We start from the raw sequence: 17,039 nt of genomic DNA, 5'->3' as shown, positions 1-17,039 counted from the left end.
AAGCACATTTGATAAAAGTCCTTGCGATTACTTGGGTGTTGCAAAGTTGAAAGTACGGTTTCCCGCCCTCCCCACACCACCTCCCTGTTCCTCAGTGCTACAGTTGCGGTTTAAATGCAGTATATAAGCGCCGGTCTTGTGGTAGACTGACTGAGGAGAAAGGTGAACAAAGTTAGCCGTGCCATCTTTGAATGTCCACTGACCATTTCTCTTCACTGCAGGAAGGCTTCAAACCCAACTGTACTCATCTGAAACGTTGTTTCTCTGCAGCTATTTACAATTCATGCAATAAAAACAGTACAATTTAAAACCCTGCCTGTTGAGATGTGTTCTTGCTTTTCCTTCCTCTTGTCTTTAAAGTCCAAATAATGCCACATTTAACGTGACGTGACGGTGCAAATGTAAAAAAAAACCCAAACAAACAAAAAAAAAACGTGCGTGAGAGCGTTGGTAGGCGCGCGTGTGTGTTTGACAGAGATGGAGGAGGGGCGTCTTCGCTCGGAGCAGCGCGCGGACTGACAGTTGGTGAGAGGAGCACGGGGGGACCACAACACGCGCTCCCAGCCTGCACCGCACAGCTCCTCTGCGTGGATCTTATCCACGCTGGACCTGATTAAAGAAAAAAAACCCCAGCTCAGGTAAGACTGAAAGTTTGTTTACTAGAAAAAATAAATGGCTCGTGATGAAACTTGTCAGCCGTGAAAGCCTGCGGGCAGCTCGAGGAAAAAAGGTTAATTGTTGCTCCGTTTGAGACAAAAGACGTTTTTGAAGACGGGCTCCTCCGTTCAAAAGTTTCCACCTATGTCAAGAGCCTGAGACTTGGGTCGAAGATTAAAGCAATTTAACATTTAATAACATTTTTTTTTTTTTAATTGTTCGATATTTTACAGCATTTTCATGCCGCTGTTTTCACCTGGGCTGCTCATGTCACCCACAGTCCCGCTGCTGTCGAGAGTCTTCGGGTTACTTCTTAAGCTAGCTGTAACCAAACAGTTAGCTAAAGAGGCTGTTTGACTCACCTCAATTGATCTGCCATTTCACCGTGAGCCTCACAGTTAATTTCGTGACACATCCTCGTTTACAGTTGCTACATAGGGGGCTTAACTTTGAGAAGTCTGAGCTGAAACCCTCTCCCAATTAATCCCCTCTGTCTTCACCGGTGTGTCAGTTTCTTATGAATCACAAATGTGCGTCTCCTAAAAAAAAAGAGTCCTAGAAATGATCCCTGATTCAGCAGACTATAAGTGAAGCTATGCTGGTGTTTCCTATGCGGGGATGATGAGTTTGCGTTAGTTCACCCAGTCAATGCTCAGTCTTTTTTCTTTTGTTTGCAGTGAAATCTAGCCTACCAGTCATCTTGCTCATCTTATCTTTTGTTGTTGACTTGGTGTCCCTCCTACTAAGCCTGACCCCAAAATATTTTGAGCACAGGAAATGATTTAAAAAAAAAAAAAAAAAAGTATGTAGAAGTGCTGCTGCTAAGATGCTGACTTGAGAGAGTTTATCTCTCCCAAGAACACTATGCTCATGTGATTTAACTGGACAAGCGCTTCTGCCTGAGCGCCTGTACCCTCTCATTTCAGAGTCACCAGTCATTTTAATGTGTTTTCTAGAAACTGCCACATAAAACAAGAGATTTTGAACAATAGAAAGACCGTTGGACTATAAAAGTTCCAGTCTCGAGCTGGTACCTCACTGGCATTTCCTTCAGTCCTCGCTTCGCAGATGGTTTTTAAAGTCAACTTTTGTTTGACTTGGATTTATAACCGCTGAGCTGTTACTTGAACTGTGGAGCTGTGCCATGAGATGAAGTGGGAATGCAAAGTCAGCTGCTTTTAATGAAGCCAAAGTAAAGGATCATTAAACTTAAATGGCCAGTTCACCTGATTTGGAAAAAAAAAAGAGGAATGTCTGCCCAGATTTTCCAACGTCCAGTTCTCAGATTTCTGCCGCAATCCCAATAAACAGGTTTGAATTGAATTTTGTTAATGGCATCCACAGTGCTGATAAATTACTGTGGAAAATCCACAGACCTCACTGTCAACAACTTTTGTTCGAGCTACTTTGCTTTGAAGAAATCGTCCTGAAATGTCTGGTATTCTGTTATTTATTGCAGCACTTTAAAGTGGGTGTTGGGAGCCATTTTTATGGCTAGCTTGAAGGTAAATATATTATCAGTGTCAATTCAACCAACAGAAAGATATTATAATCGTTGGATTTTGCCGAACAACCATACATAAACTATGCAGACAATTAACCTGCATGTCTAATTGTCGAATTATTGAGCCACTCGCATCACAATTCCACAATACAATATTTTAGCTTCAACTAAATCCATACTTTTAGTTTCCTTTTATATATTTTACCATTTGTGTCTTTGAATTGTAGGCAATAACATCCATTACATTGGTGAATAACACAAAACACCAACTCATGTTTGCCAATGGTGCTACTTACACTGATAAGGCCCAGTTAGTGAAGTGGACGTGATTGTCTGCATTATAGTCTCCCAAAATTTCACTCAAGCCAGAGTTTCTGAATATCTCCACCCTGGAAGGTCTATTTTCAGTGACATAAAATGCCCTTTTATATGTACATGAAAGGCCAAAATGCATATAAAAAAACTCAACTGGATTTGTTTTATGCTGCTCCTTGGCTGCAACTTTTCCTGAGCTGGGGTTGTAAAGTGGACCCTTCCCAACATTGACATGTAGTTTAGACACTGGATGAAAGGAAGTCATGAGGTTTAACATTGCATGCCATGTGTTTCTTCACTTGAAAATGCAGTTCTGCTGATTAAAGCTGTTTGTTCAAGCCTAATAGCTCTGGTTGTTTGCTCTGTGGACTCTTTTATGTTCGGAAAGAATAGAAGAGTGAAAAATGTGTAAACCCGGGGATTAGATGAGAAATGCATTCTTGCCACTATAATACAGTGCACATCGGTATGTTTGGACTCACCATCTGCATAAGGATGACAGCTATGGCATGTGTGGGGGGTATGTATCATTTGGATGATTACGCCACTAATCCCTTTGTCAATCCTGTCCTAGTAAAGGGACGTAGTCTATGGGGTTACCAGGGTTCACATCACATGTATGTCACAAATGTGTCTGAACAAAAGTGCATAGGGTTAAAAATTAAGCGAGAAGGCAAACAAGGCATTGATTTTGAGATATGGAGCTCATTAGTTTGAGTATAATAGGTACATAGGATGACAGAGCGGCACTACAGTAGGCTGGGGTTAGATTCTTGGTTCAGCGGATCGCTGCGCTGCTGCAATGCCTAGGCCCTTTCCTAGAAAAGCTGTAATCTGAATTGTGACACATACATTGGCATTTTCCATTGGTGTGCAATTATCCATTGTGATGCGGCGATGTATCTCATTCTGACATGATGGGAAGCTTGTTGTGATTGTGCATGTTATTATAATAATTTTACAGCTTGTTGGATCTGGACAGGGACTGTCTGTTGGGGGTTGCGCAGCAGAGATGCACACACAGGCGCACGCACGCACGCACACACACACAAACACACACACACAAACAAACGAAAAAGCCCAGTTCTGCGTTGAGAGTGACGGCAGAGTCTAGTATCCTCATCGTTGTTTTGTGACGAGTCTCTTAATGATCGGTGGTAGAGTTGTTTTGTGTTTCTTTTTTCCTCTGTCATGCAGCCTCAGCTGACCATGTAAAGCGGTGGTTCCCAAAGTGAGGTTTAAGTACTTTCAAGAGCTGTCCAAAACCAAGCATTAATTTTAGAGAATCTTTAATTTTCAGATTACATATTAACTGCCTGCACTGCAATGTCCCATCCTGAGTAAAACAATGATTCCCTGGGACAAAGTGAATCAGATCATTTCGGCTTTTGTGGACTAATAGGCATCTGTATGGGTGGACTGTTTATCTGACCAAGCTTTGGCCATGGTTGCTGACTAACAGGTGCTTTTCTCTTCTGAACCAATGAAAGAAGAAGTAGTGTTGGGTCTGTTTAGTTTGACTCCTCGTGAGTTTTGTTGCAATTATACAAAACAAACCCATTAGTGGTCAAATTTGTTGTCACTGGTGCTAAAGAGAGCGCTGCTGATCTGTGTGGTTTACCCAGTAAATACACACACATATTGTGCTAACACATATGCATTCAGTACATACATAGTTTCGGTCTGTGCTTGATAATGACGGTGACCTTGACAGGAAATATGGGGAACCTCCACAGGAAACGTGAATGTGACTTGTTGCAGGTTTTTCTTCAGAACTACAGTTGACAGCATCTATCAGGCAGACAGATACGCACGCTGTCTTCTTGTAATGCTTTCAGTATCTTTCATGCTCTGCTGCAGCAAGCCATCTTCTCTTTTTTTGTTATAATGGTTATGCCATCACAGAAAAGCATGAGTAAATATCTGATTTGTGCAGTAAACACTGCAGTGAACGCCACCCACCACTTCCCAAACAGCAGCGTTTTTGAAGAATTGTTTTGTGCGATCTATCAGGATAAACCCACTGTACCTCTCTCTCTTGCTGCTAAAGACTTCCTTCCTATCTCTGTCAGTAGAGAAATGCCGTCCAGCTTTGTCGTCTGTAAGCACAAGCCCACACACACAGAAGCACGATTGCTCACATAATAGGAATTTTCTGTTGTCATTAGACCCCATGATGTTTTGCAAATGCTCCTGGCCACTCATAAAGCTGATGATTTCACCAATTTCTCCCCTCTCTCCCATCTTCTCTCTCTTTGTCTCTCATCTTTCACCCTTACTTTCTCTCATCCACTCATCCACTCTCTCTCTCTCTCTCTCTCTCTCTCTCTCGCTCGCTCACTCGCTCCTCCTCAGGCTTGAATTGAAAAGGGTTCCTCTTGGTGGACAGTGTGCTAATCCCCGAACACTCACTGGGGACTAATCGGACTCATTAACTCCGACTCTGGTGCTTCCAGCCAGAGATCAGCACTAATCCTTCTTCGGCACAGCCTTTGCCGTGCAAATGCTAGTTCTCTTTGTCCTTTCCTGTGCTGCGTATTTTCATGCATATTAAGAGAGGCATCAAACTTAACATAGAAAAAAATGACGTTACCTGTACAAATTGATTTTTCCATGCCGTAGTTCAGTTGTTAAGAAAACGGAGTGGTCCACTTTTAGCTTAAGCGTCACCTCTAAATGGTTTCTGACAGAATATTGCACTTTTGAAAACATGTAGCAAGGATGTAAATATAGGTAGAAAAACTGAGCAAAAACATTGTTCACAAGATCGTTGGTCAGTGATTCATTTCCACCAAATTGTCTGGATTGTTTTTACTCTGCTTAGGCTCGTTTGATCTATTTAAAGTGAAGCTAACCTCATCTCGTGTGAGGCTAAAGTGAAGGGTGGAGATGACCTTTACTTGGTTGATGCCTCTCTCCATCTCTCACTCCCAGGATTTCCCCCATATTGTGCTGTGAAATCGTAGGAAGCCTCTGCACTGTAGAGAAGTAACGAATATGAGCAGGATGCCACTGGGACACGGTTCTCTAAAGTCACTCAAGGTTCAAAGGTTTCTGTCATTGACGTCATCAAACCTGCGGGATACTCGATACTCTCTTTTAAAAACTGTCCCGTGGAATCTGAGCAGATGTTCTTATTTTTCTTTATATTGAATGCTTATTTTTTCTACTTGAACCTCTTGACACACGAAAGACGAGATTCTTTGTTAGTTTGCAACCACGCAAGTTCATGCTGTTAAAATCAGCAACTTGAGCTCCATAAAATCACAACTAATGGAGGAAAGACTGTGTGCGAGAAAACTCGACAGACAACACAAGCTGACTGTCCAATAGACGATGGATGGATCTAAACTAAAAACAAATGCAGCGATTAATTGTTAAGTCGATTGAAAGACAATTAATAGCAAAAATATCAAACACCAGCTTTAAAGCTTATGGAGGCTTTGTTGAGATTGGGGAAGCGAGAGGGGGCATGACATGCAGCAAAGGTTGGATTCCAGCCCGCTGCGACAGTGACGCAGCCTTTGTACATGGGGCGCACACTTTGCCAATCGAGCTACTGGGGTGCCCTCTGACATTTAATGTCATAAAAATATGATTCCACATTATCTGATGATGAAAATAATTGCTAGTGGCAGCCCTAGCATGTGAAGTCTCCTCCTAATATAACACAAATCAGCAGAGATGGGATGGATGGATGGTTGGTTAGTCGTAAAAATGTAGAGGGAGACATAGCTTCAACAGTTCACTAGGTTAATAAGAGGAGAAGTATTTGACTGTTAAAACTTCTCTCTCCTCATTGTGTCAGTAAAACCCTTTAGGAGGGTTCGTTCCCTTCTGATCCGTCACCATTAGGTTACTGGGGCGACAACTTTTTGTATCTTTTTTTTTACAGGTCTGACAAAAGTCGTGTTTTTAAATACATTTAAGCTTGACCTTTGGCTGCATTGAACAAAATGTGGTAGAAGAGAATATTTATGATTGTTCAAATCTGTTTCAGTATTGTGCCTGGAAACAGTAATTGTCATTAAAAAAAATCCACAGTAACACGTGGATGATAAATAGGATTATTACAGGAACTGTCATTTTTTTATAGGCACTATTACATTGGTCCAGTTTCACTGTCACAAGTCGACCTACAACTGGATGTAACTTTTAATAATCGTTAAGTTCAGGGTTTGTTCAGTTGTAACCTGATATACACCAGAATATGATATACTCCTTTTACTTTTATTTATTGTATGAAAATGTGCTTATTATTGTGATTATAGTTAAGATTGTGAATCATCACTCACTGTAACATGGTGACCACAGGATGTTCAGCCAATCTGCTCTTGGCAATATATTTGGGGACTTGCGGTTCATGGTCGGCACCTTAACACCTAGACTGCCAGGCCTCCCCAAAGAACACTGGTTTTAAAGAGGATTAGGAGAGCCATGCTTGTTACCAGTTCCTCACTCACTCTTCTTTCTGATCCCAAATGTCTTCGTGTGTGCCCGCCACCACAAAAATGCCAGTGTATTAGCTTGCTGCAGTGTGTGTGATACACATGATTATGGTTCTTCTGCTCTTTAATCACAAAACCGGCACCCCGCAGTAAAATATTTAGTTATTCCATGGGAAATCTGACTTTCACTGACAAAATCTGCAAGATTATCTTAACATCAACATTAAAATCACATCATTGTGCAAGCTTACATTTATTAAAGGCATGCTTTTGCAGGATTTGTCAGTTGCTGTTTGTAAATATACCATTCAAGGGTGCCTTAAGTGATTCTAGAGAAAGATAGTTGATTGTTGAGTCTCATTCCCAGGTCATCAAATACTGACGCTTTGGGTTTGTGGCTCTCCAACCCAAACTGGCCAAACTGGTGGCTCACCAACCTAAAGTGTCCGTACTTCACAGCCTGGGAATGAGACTCAACAATCAACTATCTTCCTCCAGTATTGTTGACACCCAGAAACGCCAAGAACGCAGTAAAAATAATAATTTTAGGAAAATCTAACATAGTCTACCTGCATTGCTACACCAATAATTGTACTTTGCGAGTGTTTGTTTCTATGGTGACATTTCAAACACACCATACAACACATTTTGGCTGAATGTACTACCTTGTGAGTACAAGTGCCTCTGGTTATATTCTTATGAGTGAGCGAGTCCGGAGAAACTGCATAGTTGAATCTATAGTGGCATTTTCATCATCAAGTGTGTGAGCTTGAAAAAAAATATGAAAAAAACTACATTGTCTATGAGAAGATGTAAATCAATGATCCCTGATGTGACATTATTAGTTTCCCTCTTTGAGGTTTGTTAGACGTATGCATGCAACAAAACATTGTAGCGCTATAGCAACCTATCTGTATACATTGTACAATGTATACGTCCTGTACACTATTGACATCACGTAACCTTTAATTTTCAGTCACACTTGTTCACTTGCTGCTAATGTATGTTGCTTGGGAAAGGTCTTCAGGGGCCATAAAAGGCCATGCCCTCTTTTACTTCTGCTGTTTGGAGAGGATCACTGCTGCTGAGATAGGATGCTTTGGAGTGCCATTAGAGAAATGCCACTTCACCCTGTTGTCTGTTGAATAGTTCAATTTCCTGAGCACCTTCCCCGCCCCCAGCTCCTTTGTGAAAACACTAATAACAGTCTGCTTTCAGCAGTTTGGTGATAAAATGGTTTTCAAGGTAAGTACACACTAAAAGTGAATCATTTATTTATAACCGAAAAGATACATTCAATCATACATTCAGACTCTTAAATCTCTCACAGTATGCCTATAATGCACTGCGATGAGATAATGTGTTGACCGTAAAATGCTTTGAGCCACATGGATGCGTATGAAATAACCTTGCATGGCTCACTTCCAGATCGAATGCTGTGTCGAATGTTGGAATACCCTGCAGCCAGTATGAGCCGATGCATGCCTCCTGCGAATGCTCGTTTTGAGTGTGGATGGTGCAGATGTGTGGGTGTCTTGCTCTCTCTCTCTCTCTCCTTTTTCCCCATTTCAATTTCAGTGTTTTTTTGTACTTGCAGTGGTTCAAGGACATTATGTAATGCCTTTGAGAGCACCCCATCTGGAGAAGTGCCATTGAGACGCAGAGTTTGCAGAACTCACTTTAGAGCTGAAAAACAGTTTACCTGTGAAAGACATTAGTAACTGAGGACACTAAAGAGAGAGGTGGAATTTGCAGAGCAGAAGGTAAACAGCTCTCAGGCATTAAGAATCTTTGCAATTTGAACATTTTAATGGACTTTTGGTGAGTGTTAATTTTTGAAGACATTTTTAATAATAGTTGGTCTTTCATTAAATCTACATTTAGGCTTAAAGGTCAGCTTCTCATGTAGATCTTGATAAGGAGGTTTATAATTATATAGTGGGTACATTTGCTTTTTCATGTGGAGGCTTGCGGCACTTTGCTGCTTCAACAAGCCGGTCATTGTGTTCAGCTGGTTAATGAGTGATTGGCCAGGATTGGCTCTCTCGTAGGCAACCAGTCCAATAAATACAGTGGAGGTGCTGAGACCCTTAGATAAAAGGGAGATATGTAACTGGACAGAGGATGGAAGTGTGGCTCCACAATTCAAACTGCATTAGACACAATTTCAAATGTATTTAGGGATGTCCCGAGCTGACCCTAGGGAACGGTATTATGGCGGATGCCGGATATGTCAATGGATCGGTACTGGCTCCAACCAAAAGCACAGTCCTTTCTTTATTTAACTTGTGTGTTAGTGTTGTCCACCTCAACCTGCTGGTGCAAGCAATGCATGCCACAATGTCAATGTGAAAAATTATTTGGTGGCACCAGTGATTGACTTTGACAAAATACACTTAATTACACATTAATGTCTCACATTTTAGAGTTCCTTGTAATATCTCATTCACTTGCCTGATTTTCTACTCAAATGGTAATACTCTTATAACAGCAAGAAACAGTTTACAAGCATTCAGCTAACAGCTTCTCACTTTTAGCCTGCGCAGACCACTTCTGGTTAAAATGACAAAAGTTGCTGGTGGCTGCTCATATCAGCTATTAGAGTTAGATGTCTATAGCTGATTGCATCGATTTCAGGAGTCAAATTCAACATTTGATTTAAACTTTCATTCAATAATTTAAGATGATCAACTTTGTAGTTTTAACTAGGACCATATTGAAAAATAACGATGCTTGAATTGAGAATGCTGATATTTCAATTTGCCAGATACATATTTAGATTTAGGTTGATTAGTATTGGATTGAACTCGGTAGAAGCAGAGTTCAAGACTTAAGTCAGAATCAGGTTAAAAACAAACTAAATTGGGCCCATTTTATATATACTGCATAGCAGGAAAACAAGGTTGGATTGTTAATCTTACAAAGTTGTTTATCTTTCAAAGGCAGGGCAATCTAAGTTTCATTTGAAGCAAGCAAGAAGCACTTCCACGAACCGTAAAATGTCTAACAAACAACCAAAGCAGTCAAAAATAACAACTGAACAAAAGCCTGTGCTGCTGGCTCCGCCTGAGACGATGGACTCGTTAGCTAGCTTATGTAGCTAGTAATTACTGGAGACTGCAATGGTGCAACTATCATACCCTCAAATCTACCTGTTGCACCAGTTATACTACAACCACAACACGGAGGAATATTCATGGATGTCGGGTAGTCTCACTCTGATTGAGGATAATTTGTGGGAGTGGTGCTGTATAGTATTTTAAGGTTATCAGATGAGTTGAAATCTTTGGAGAGGGTCTAAAACAATGCCATGTCATTAACCCCAGATGCTACAGTTAAACATCATAGACAAAATTCTAATAAAATAAATACAATGGTTCACAAAAAACTCAAACGAAAGGATTCACCTCCTCATTTTGCCGATGTTACCCTTTTGACCTTGCTATGGTAACCACTGTCCTTATAAGATCTGGTTTCTGTTAGTGTGTCACATAACACACACACACACACACACACATATACTTCCACTCACTGTATCCTTTGTGAGGCTGTTCACAAGGGCCACTGCTGTCACCATTTGAGATGCAGTGGTCCAGTGGAGCCACCCAAAGCTTTAGGCTCACATGTCGCAGAATCAAAAGGATGCTATTCCATTAATGAATAATGGTTAGCCAGCCCATCCTGTAATGTTATCCTTTCTTACAAAAAAGTTTTTGCTGAGTCGAAATGATGTGTGTTATGTACCGAGGCCACTTAGGAACACTTACTGTTTGTTAGAGGAGCAGAAACCATGTGTCCTGTGCTTGTCTATCTTAACTCAATCAGTGTTTGTCCTGACATAACTTAAAACCTGCAGTTGCTTTCATAACAGCATCCATCTGTGACTAATTGTGCAGTGGCTGCAGGTTCCCTTTTTATTAAGCTGTCCTTGCAGCGTTGTTAGGGAAATGAGTCACGGTCGCCAAGGAAGTGAGATGGTGTGCGGTCGACTGAATGTCACAGGGTACGGTCGGCCTTCACTCAAGAGATCTCTCGGAGCAGTGAAAACCTTTGCGCTTGCTTGACGTCAGACCTCTGTAGAAACGCATTCAGATTTGGAGAAACGAGGAGAGAAACACAGAGGAAAGTAGAAAGGTGAATACTGCGAAAGAGTAGGAGGGATAGAATTGTAGAACTTGTGGAAAAATGTCTTTGTCTCAGTGCTGTCGGCTAATTTACAATACTCTGAAACTTCTGAGCTTCAAAACATGGTGTACTCGCCTATAGATTAATTGACAGTTAGATGTCAGTCAGTCAATGATTGCTGACAGCTAACATTAATATTGACCAAAAAAGCTCTTTGTGTTCCTCTTTCAGATAAAGCCTGAAATGAAACCTTGTGATGCAAGAAAGTGTGTCTCAATGCAAAGTGGTGCAGTGATGATTTGGGAGGTTAAGAACAATGATATTGGTGGTTTTAGTAATTTAAAAAAATCCCAGCGTCTTCTAAGATGATTGTGCCGGATACTTAAAGCTGCTCCTTCAAGTGATTTGAAGTAAAGCCTTTGTAAAAGAAAGGTAGACAACGATCAGTCCCTCAATTATGCCTTTTTCTTTAATTCCTCTGTTGCTTAATTTGAGTAACATGGTCTCTGTTGTTGGTGGTTGCACTTGGTTCAGCAGTATTTTTTTTATCTCAGTCGTTCAAAGATGTGTACGTATAAGGAGGTGCATAGAAACTTTAACCTAATCAGATACAGTATAAAATGAACTGTATATGAATTAAAGGACAACTCTGGTGATATTCTGTATTTTTCTTGCTGACAAATCCTGTAAAAAGACCAAAACCGACAGTGAATTGATTTTGCGAACAAGTGTTATCTGTATCCGAAGACCGGTGTAGCTTAGTCCTTAAATGCACTGCTTCCTGCTGTCTGAGTAACACTTGCTAAAAGCCACTGTGCCAAGCTGTTTTAAAATTATTATTTATTTATTATCTTTTTTTTTTTTTTAATGAGGGTACGTTTGTGACTTTTTTCTTAACAAAGACGTCTTCATTAGGAATAAATGGGCTTTTACTGAGAGACGAGGGCAGGCTAGCTGAGCTCGACAGAGACTGGCTACACTTATCTTTAAAGTCAATAACTGATAAAAAAAGAAATAATATTAATATACAGGACTAAAAATTGGACTAAGAAGCCAGTGCTTAGTCAATGCATCAAAGTTGTATTAAAAGAGGACTTGAAATTTGAAACCCAGTTAGGCTACAGGTGGGATCAGCATTATTTTAAGGAGTTAAAGGAGTGTTATACCTCTTTCCAAAAGCTACATCTGAAAACTAGCCATTACTTCTTTTAACTGCCCTTTGTCCTTGTTAAATGTACAGAGAGAATCATCCTTTTTAGTTCTGGTTGGGATCATACCCGCCAACACACAGGATGAGCTCTTCACACCTGGATGAGCTTTTCTATATGCAGCACAGAGTGAGAATGTGACTCACGTTTGGGAGGGGCTGCAGTGAAACTCCAGTCATCTCAAGCCAGTTCCTTTGAGCCAAAAACTCTTCTTCCCACTCGGCCACAGAAACCCCAGGAAGGGTGCTGCTGCATGCAGACATTCCTAACTGTGACTCTGTTCAACAGTGATGCTTTCCTGCACATTCCTTGGCCCGCAGTGGCAAAACATAAGGGTTGGCTTTTTACAAAATGTGTAACTCTAGCTGCGCTCCATACCGTAAGGCTGCCACAGACAAGGCCTCCATTGAGTCACTAAGAGTAGTGTGCCATTGGAGAAGGCAGAGCCATGAGGAGGAGGAAAGGGGCTCAACTAAAGCTGTTCTCACAAGTTGGATGTCAGTCGTATGAAAAGGCAGTACACAAATGGTATGAGTGCTAATGAAGACGGTAAGGAGACAAGGATGCTATTAGTTAAATCCTCAGGCTCCATCCACTTCAGTCATCCATAGCTCCCCGGAGGCATTTGAGGTAATGAGATCCCTCTGTGCTCCTTCTGCGTCACTCCCACTGTCTGACCTCTCTGCTGCTGCACAGCTGTAATTGAAGGCTTAGCACAATGTGCCATGCCATGCAGCGCTTATAGCACATACAGTCAGCATTTCTTTTCCCTGTTACACTTTTTTTTTTTTTTTTAGCACAGCTATTCATGTAATTCTACACATGTACACCAAGGAGTTACTCCATCAACCTTGTGCAAAGGCAAAGTATTAAGTATTCTTAAATGTTAAAACACAAACAGTTTAAAATGTTTTACTTATCTCGAAGGGGAAAATCTCTTCTACCTACCCATGGAGTCCAGCAGGCTAATAAGAGGAGTATTCCTAATACCTAATGCCTAACGTGCTGGTCTTTTGGCCTGAAAAGAAACAGACACTGTGATGTAACACTGCTAATCACTGAGCCACTGTACCACCTATCAGTTTTATACTGATGGCTCCTGAGCAAATCTGCTGGGCACTTGGGTTACAAGTGCCTGGCATATACCCAAGGGCAACTTATCAGTAGTTTTTTGAGGAATGGGAGAGCGTTGCCCAATGCCCTGTCACCTCACCCCACCTTACTCCTCCTGTAATAGCACTGTTGGCGACGATCAGTCCTGTGCTCAACTCTTGTCGTTTGGCTTTGGCTGGATGGTGTAGTGTATGTAAGTATGCGTGAGGGTGTGTCGACAGGGTGTGTTTGACAACAAGCATTGGTCCATATGTTTGAGCCAGAGCCAGGCAGCTGTTAGCCAATGCAGACAGTCTGACTCCTCCCTGCATGCACGCCCAATGTCATAACATATTGGCAGGTACAAAGATGGATGAGGGCTTAAAACTCATACTCAAAGCTCAGAGTAGTAACATGGCTATCAGCGCTGTCTACGCATGGTACAAATGACCATAGTCAGGCAAGGAAGGAGCAAGAAAAGTACATGACCAGTTACATGCACAGAGCCTCATGCTACTCCCCACAGATTCCCCCTCCTCTGCACACAGATACTTTGACTAACAACATGTGTAGTGCATCCTTCCTGGCTTCCCATCAACAAAGTTCTGCAACAGCTGTTGCAAAGAAAATAAGATGTACTGGGGAAAAAACTGCCACACATGAGTAAGGAGCAGGTTCAGGCGAGTAGATGGTGACCACAGAATCCAAGAATAAGTTTATTTAAGTCTCAAGTCTATAAACTGTAGATAGACTGCCACTGAATACAAGGTTAAGGTAGCACTAGCTAAAGAGCAGGCAGTGGTTGGCCAAGATTCTAATTTGTTGAGTTTGAAATGAATTTAACCCCACCATAACAAACTTTAACATATTTCTTTAATGTTATACTGTTCTGCATAAATGTACTCTTTATGCACTCAAAATAATCGATTTAGGGAAAATTAAAAAATTGGGCATTTGCACAGTTAATGCAGCTCGTCAGTCAGTACTAATTTTCTTTGGCAAGAATAAATTCCAAGTGTTTCTTGTCATCAGCGAACAGTCTCTGTACTTATTTTTACTTATATTTTTCTCACCCTTGTCTCCAGAAGGTCTCAAGTGCTTATATATTCTGTTTCTGTCTTTTATGAGTTGCATAATTCATGTCTAACCCAATCTTTGACTACCTTATGCTTGATTCTGACGTATAGTTAGAAGATTTTCTGTTCTACTTTAACCATTTTTTCAATTTCCTAGGTGACACTTGCCTGGTACATTAGCATACACATACTGTATACCATGACTAAATCCATTGTTTGCCAACCTTCAGTATGCGTAGTGTCACAGGCTGCCAAAAAACCCAGAACATAGTTGTGATGCACTACATTTGGCAGATATTGAACTCAAATATTAAACGTTTTTCTTAATAATAAAACCAAATTTATATTGTGGAAAAAGCCTAGATTTCGCATCCATAGTCTTTTGTGATGTTTTTGTCAAAGGTCAGATTGCAGTGACAAGTAAGTGCCTTCATGTGTCCACAGTAGCACGTTGAAATGTTCATATCCTCATGCTTCATTCTAAGCAATACAACTGCAACTGTATACTGTCAGCCCTGTTGGTCCTTTTTATGTTAATCAAGGCCATGTTTTGAACTTTCTTTTCTTTTTCATTTTCTTTAAGGCTGAATGCAAGACTTTAAATTAAGTGAACTTCATAACATTTCCGGATGGGTTGTTATAATCCCCCATAACTCTTTGATCAGAGTTTTTATCCTTTTGAAATGTCCTTTCCTTTAGCTGTGGCTCTTACCTGTCCTTGGATATGCTGTTCAAATGCAAAGCAACATATTTCTAAGTACACCTTATTCAATGTGGTCATTTGAGCGCTGTGAATTTTCAATTAGAAATCTAATCAGAATCTCAAATATTAATCTTTGTTATCTGGATACTCTGGGGATTTAACTGGAATGTGTTGCTTTTGCTAAAAGAGGACTGATATGGCCTTGTGAGAGGCAAACAATGAAAATCCTGTTTTAAACCCAAACCAGCTTTGATTTCCATAACATTATGTCGCTCTATTTGCAATGCATCTTTTGGAGACCTTGAAAGACTGCAGGATGAGAGGAGAGAGCATGACATGTAGCTGGGAGTTGGAACACCATCATAGCGACATGATTTGATTTATCCAAACACAAGAATTAAATATTGCTGGAGATGAAGTCACAGTCTGCGCATGGACTCACCCAGGGAATTTTAATCCCCTCAATCTAAAAGCTTTAGTCTAATGTCATACTAATGCACCGCTGTATTTGAGCATCAGATCGGCCGGTATGAGAGTTGCTGTTTTGTGTTCCAGTAAAAGCTGTGTGGGAATTGAGGGTCTTAGCGGTCTCATGCCAGGGACCAGTCTAGAATAGACTACATCTTCAGTAGGTTGTACTATAGCTATTTGTCGGATCCATGTACGATTGCCAGCTTGCCTGACTTTGAATTACTTACTTGACGGTGTGAAGATTTTTTTTCTTAAAGCCATTGGTGAGGGAATATGGTCTTCAAGCACAGTCAACATATCTTTCTACATTCACAGGGCTCATTAACTCATACCGTGATGAACAAATAAACATATGTGTATAACTTAAAAAAACGTTTACATCAAAGACCTGTGTCTGAACCATGTACAAGCTAATTGTTATCTAAATCTCAATATTCTTGGTGGCGTGCTCAATATTCTTACACCTTCCTGAGATGAGAGTATTTGAAAATACAAAAGGGGTATAACCATAATAATTTAATGGGGCTTGTGGAACAAACAATGCATGAAAAAAGCTGGAAAACTGAGCAATTAATGTCTGAATTGTTTATTCATGTGTTTGCAGAAGACATAAGTGAGTATTTGGCATAATATTGCACCAAAGATAATTTCTTCATCAGTGTTGTCTGTGAGGAGGCAGGGGTAAAACATGTTCAACATTATTACTGTAGAAATGTTATTGGAATTTTTCCATCGTGAAACAAAGGCACAACTTTTGTTGGAACAGTGATTATAATAAGGCTCTCATCACAGAGCCAACAGACCAAATACTGAAAAAAAATCATGTAAAACTTATAGTTGCATGTTTCAAACATTAGATTTAACTTTAAATAGACATTGTTTTGAGAACATACTGGCTATGCAGGAAGAGTTAATTTATATGATCCCAACATGGCCAAGTGCAATATCCAAATTGCAATCGCAATTTGTGACAAAACAGCATTATAATGAAGTACTGTAGTGCGACTACAGTAAGACTGAGTGATGCTCCGGCTTACAAATCTCGTTCTCCAGATGTAAGAAAATGTGTTTGTTTGGTACAGACCTCAACAAACTAGTTTTGAAACTATCAAAATATGTTTTTTGATATATCAAAACATGTGTGTAATATTTGATTTGTTTCTAGTCTTTCAGTCTTTAGTATGCCTAATGGAAAAACAAGGTACACAGCGCATACACATACATTTTATCTGAAAGCCGATTGGTAGCCTCCCATTTTTCTTGTGATATTGTGTAATAGATATTATGTAAGTCCATTGTCAATGTGGTGTGTAAATCACTGCTGTCAAGGCCCCATTAAACGTAATTTGCTTTTGATATGGAACAAGACCTCACCCTGCTGTACAAACATTCATGAGCTAATATTGCAAATCTGAAATATATTTAAAGACATGGAACATG

At 40.4% G+C, this 17,039-nt stretch overlaps 1 protein-coding gene across 2 annotated transcripts in view; it reads left to right on the top strand.

The window, feature by feature from the left end:
• The first annotated feature begins 486 nt into the window (after window positions 1-486).
• Window positions 487-17,039, top strand: part of adcy7 (adenylate cyclase 7) — a 53,023-nt gene continuing 36,470 nt past the window's right edge. Inside the window, exon 1 of one of the 2 annotated variants that reach the window (XM_084360625.1) lies at window positions 487-638. The gene's annotated coding sequence lies outside the window, so the exon portion shown is untranslated. The remainder of the gene's footprint in view (window positions 639-17,039) is intronic. The other variant, XM_084360626.1, reaches the window with a different exon arrangement.

The sequence above is a fragment of the Pagrus pagrus genome, assembly GCF_965226575.1.
Source record: "Pagrus pagrus genome assembly, chromosome: 1".
NCBI lineage: Eukaryota > Metazoa > Chordata > Actinopteri > Spariformes > Sparidae > Pagrus > Pagrus pagrus.
This window is presented reverse-complemented; position numbering and strand designations above follow the sequence as displayed.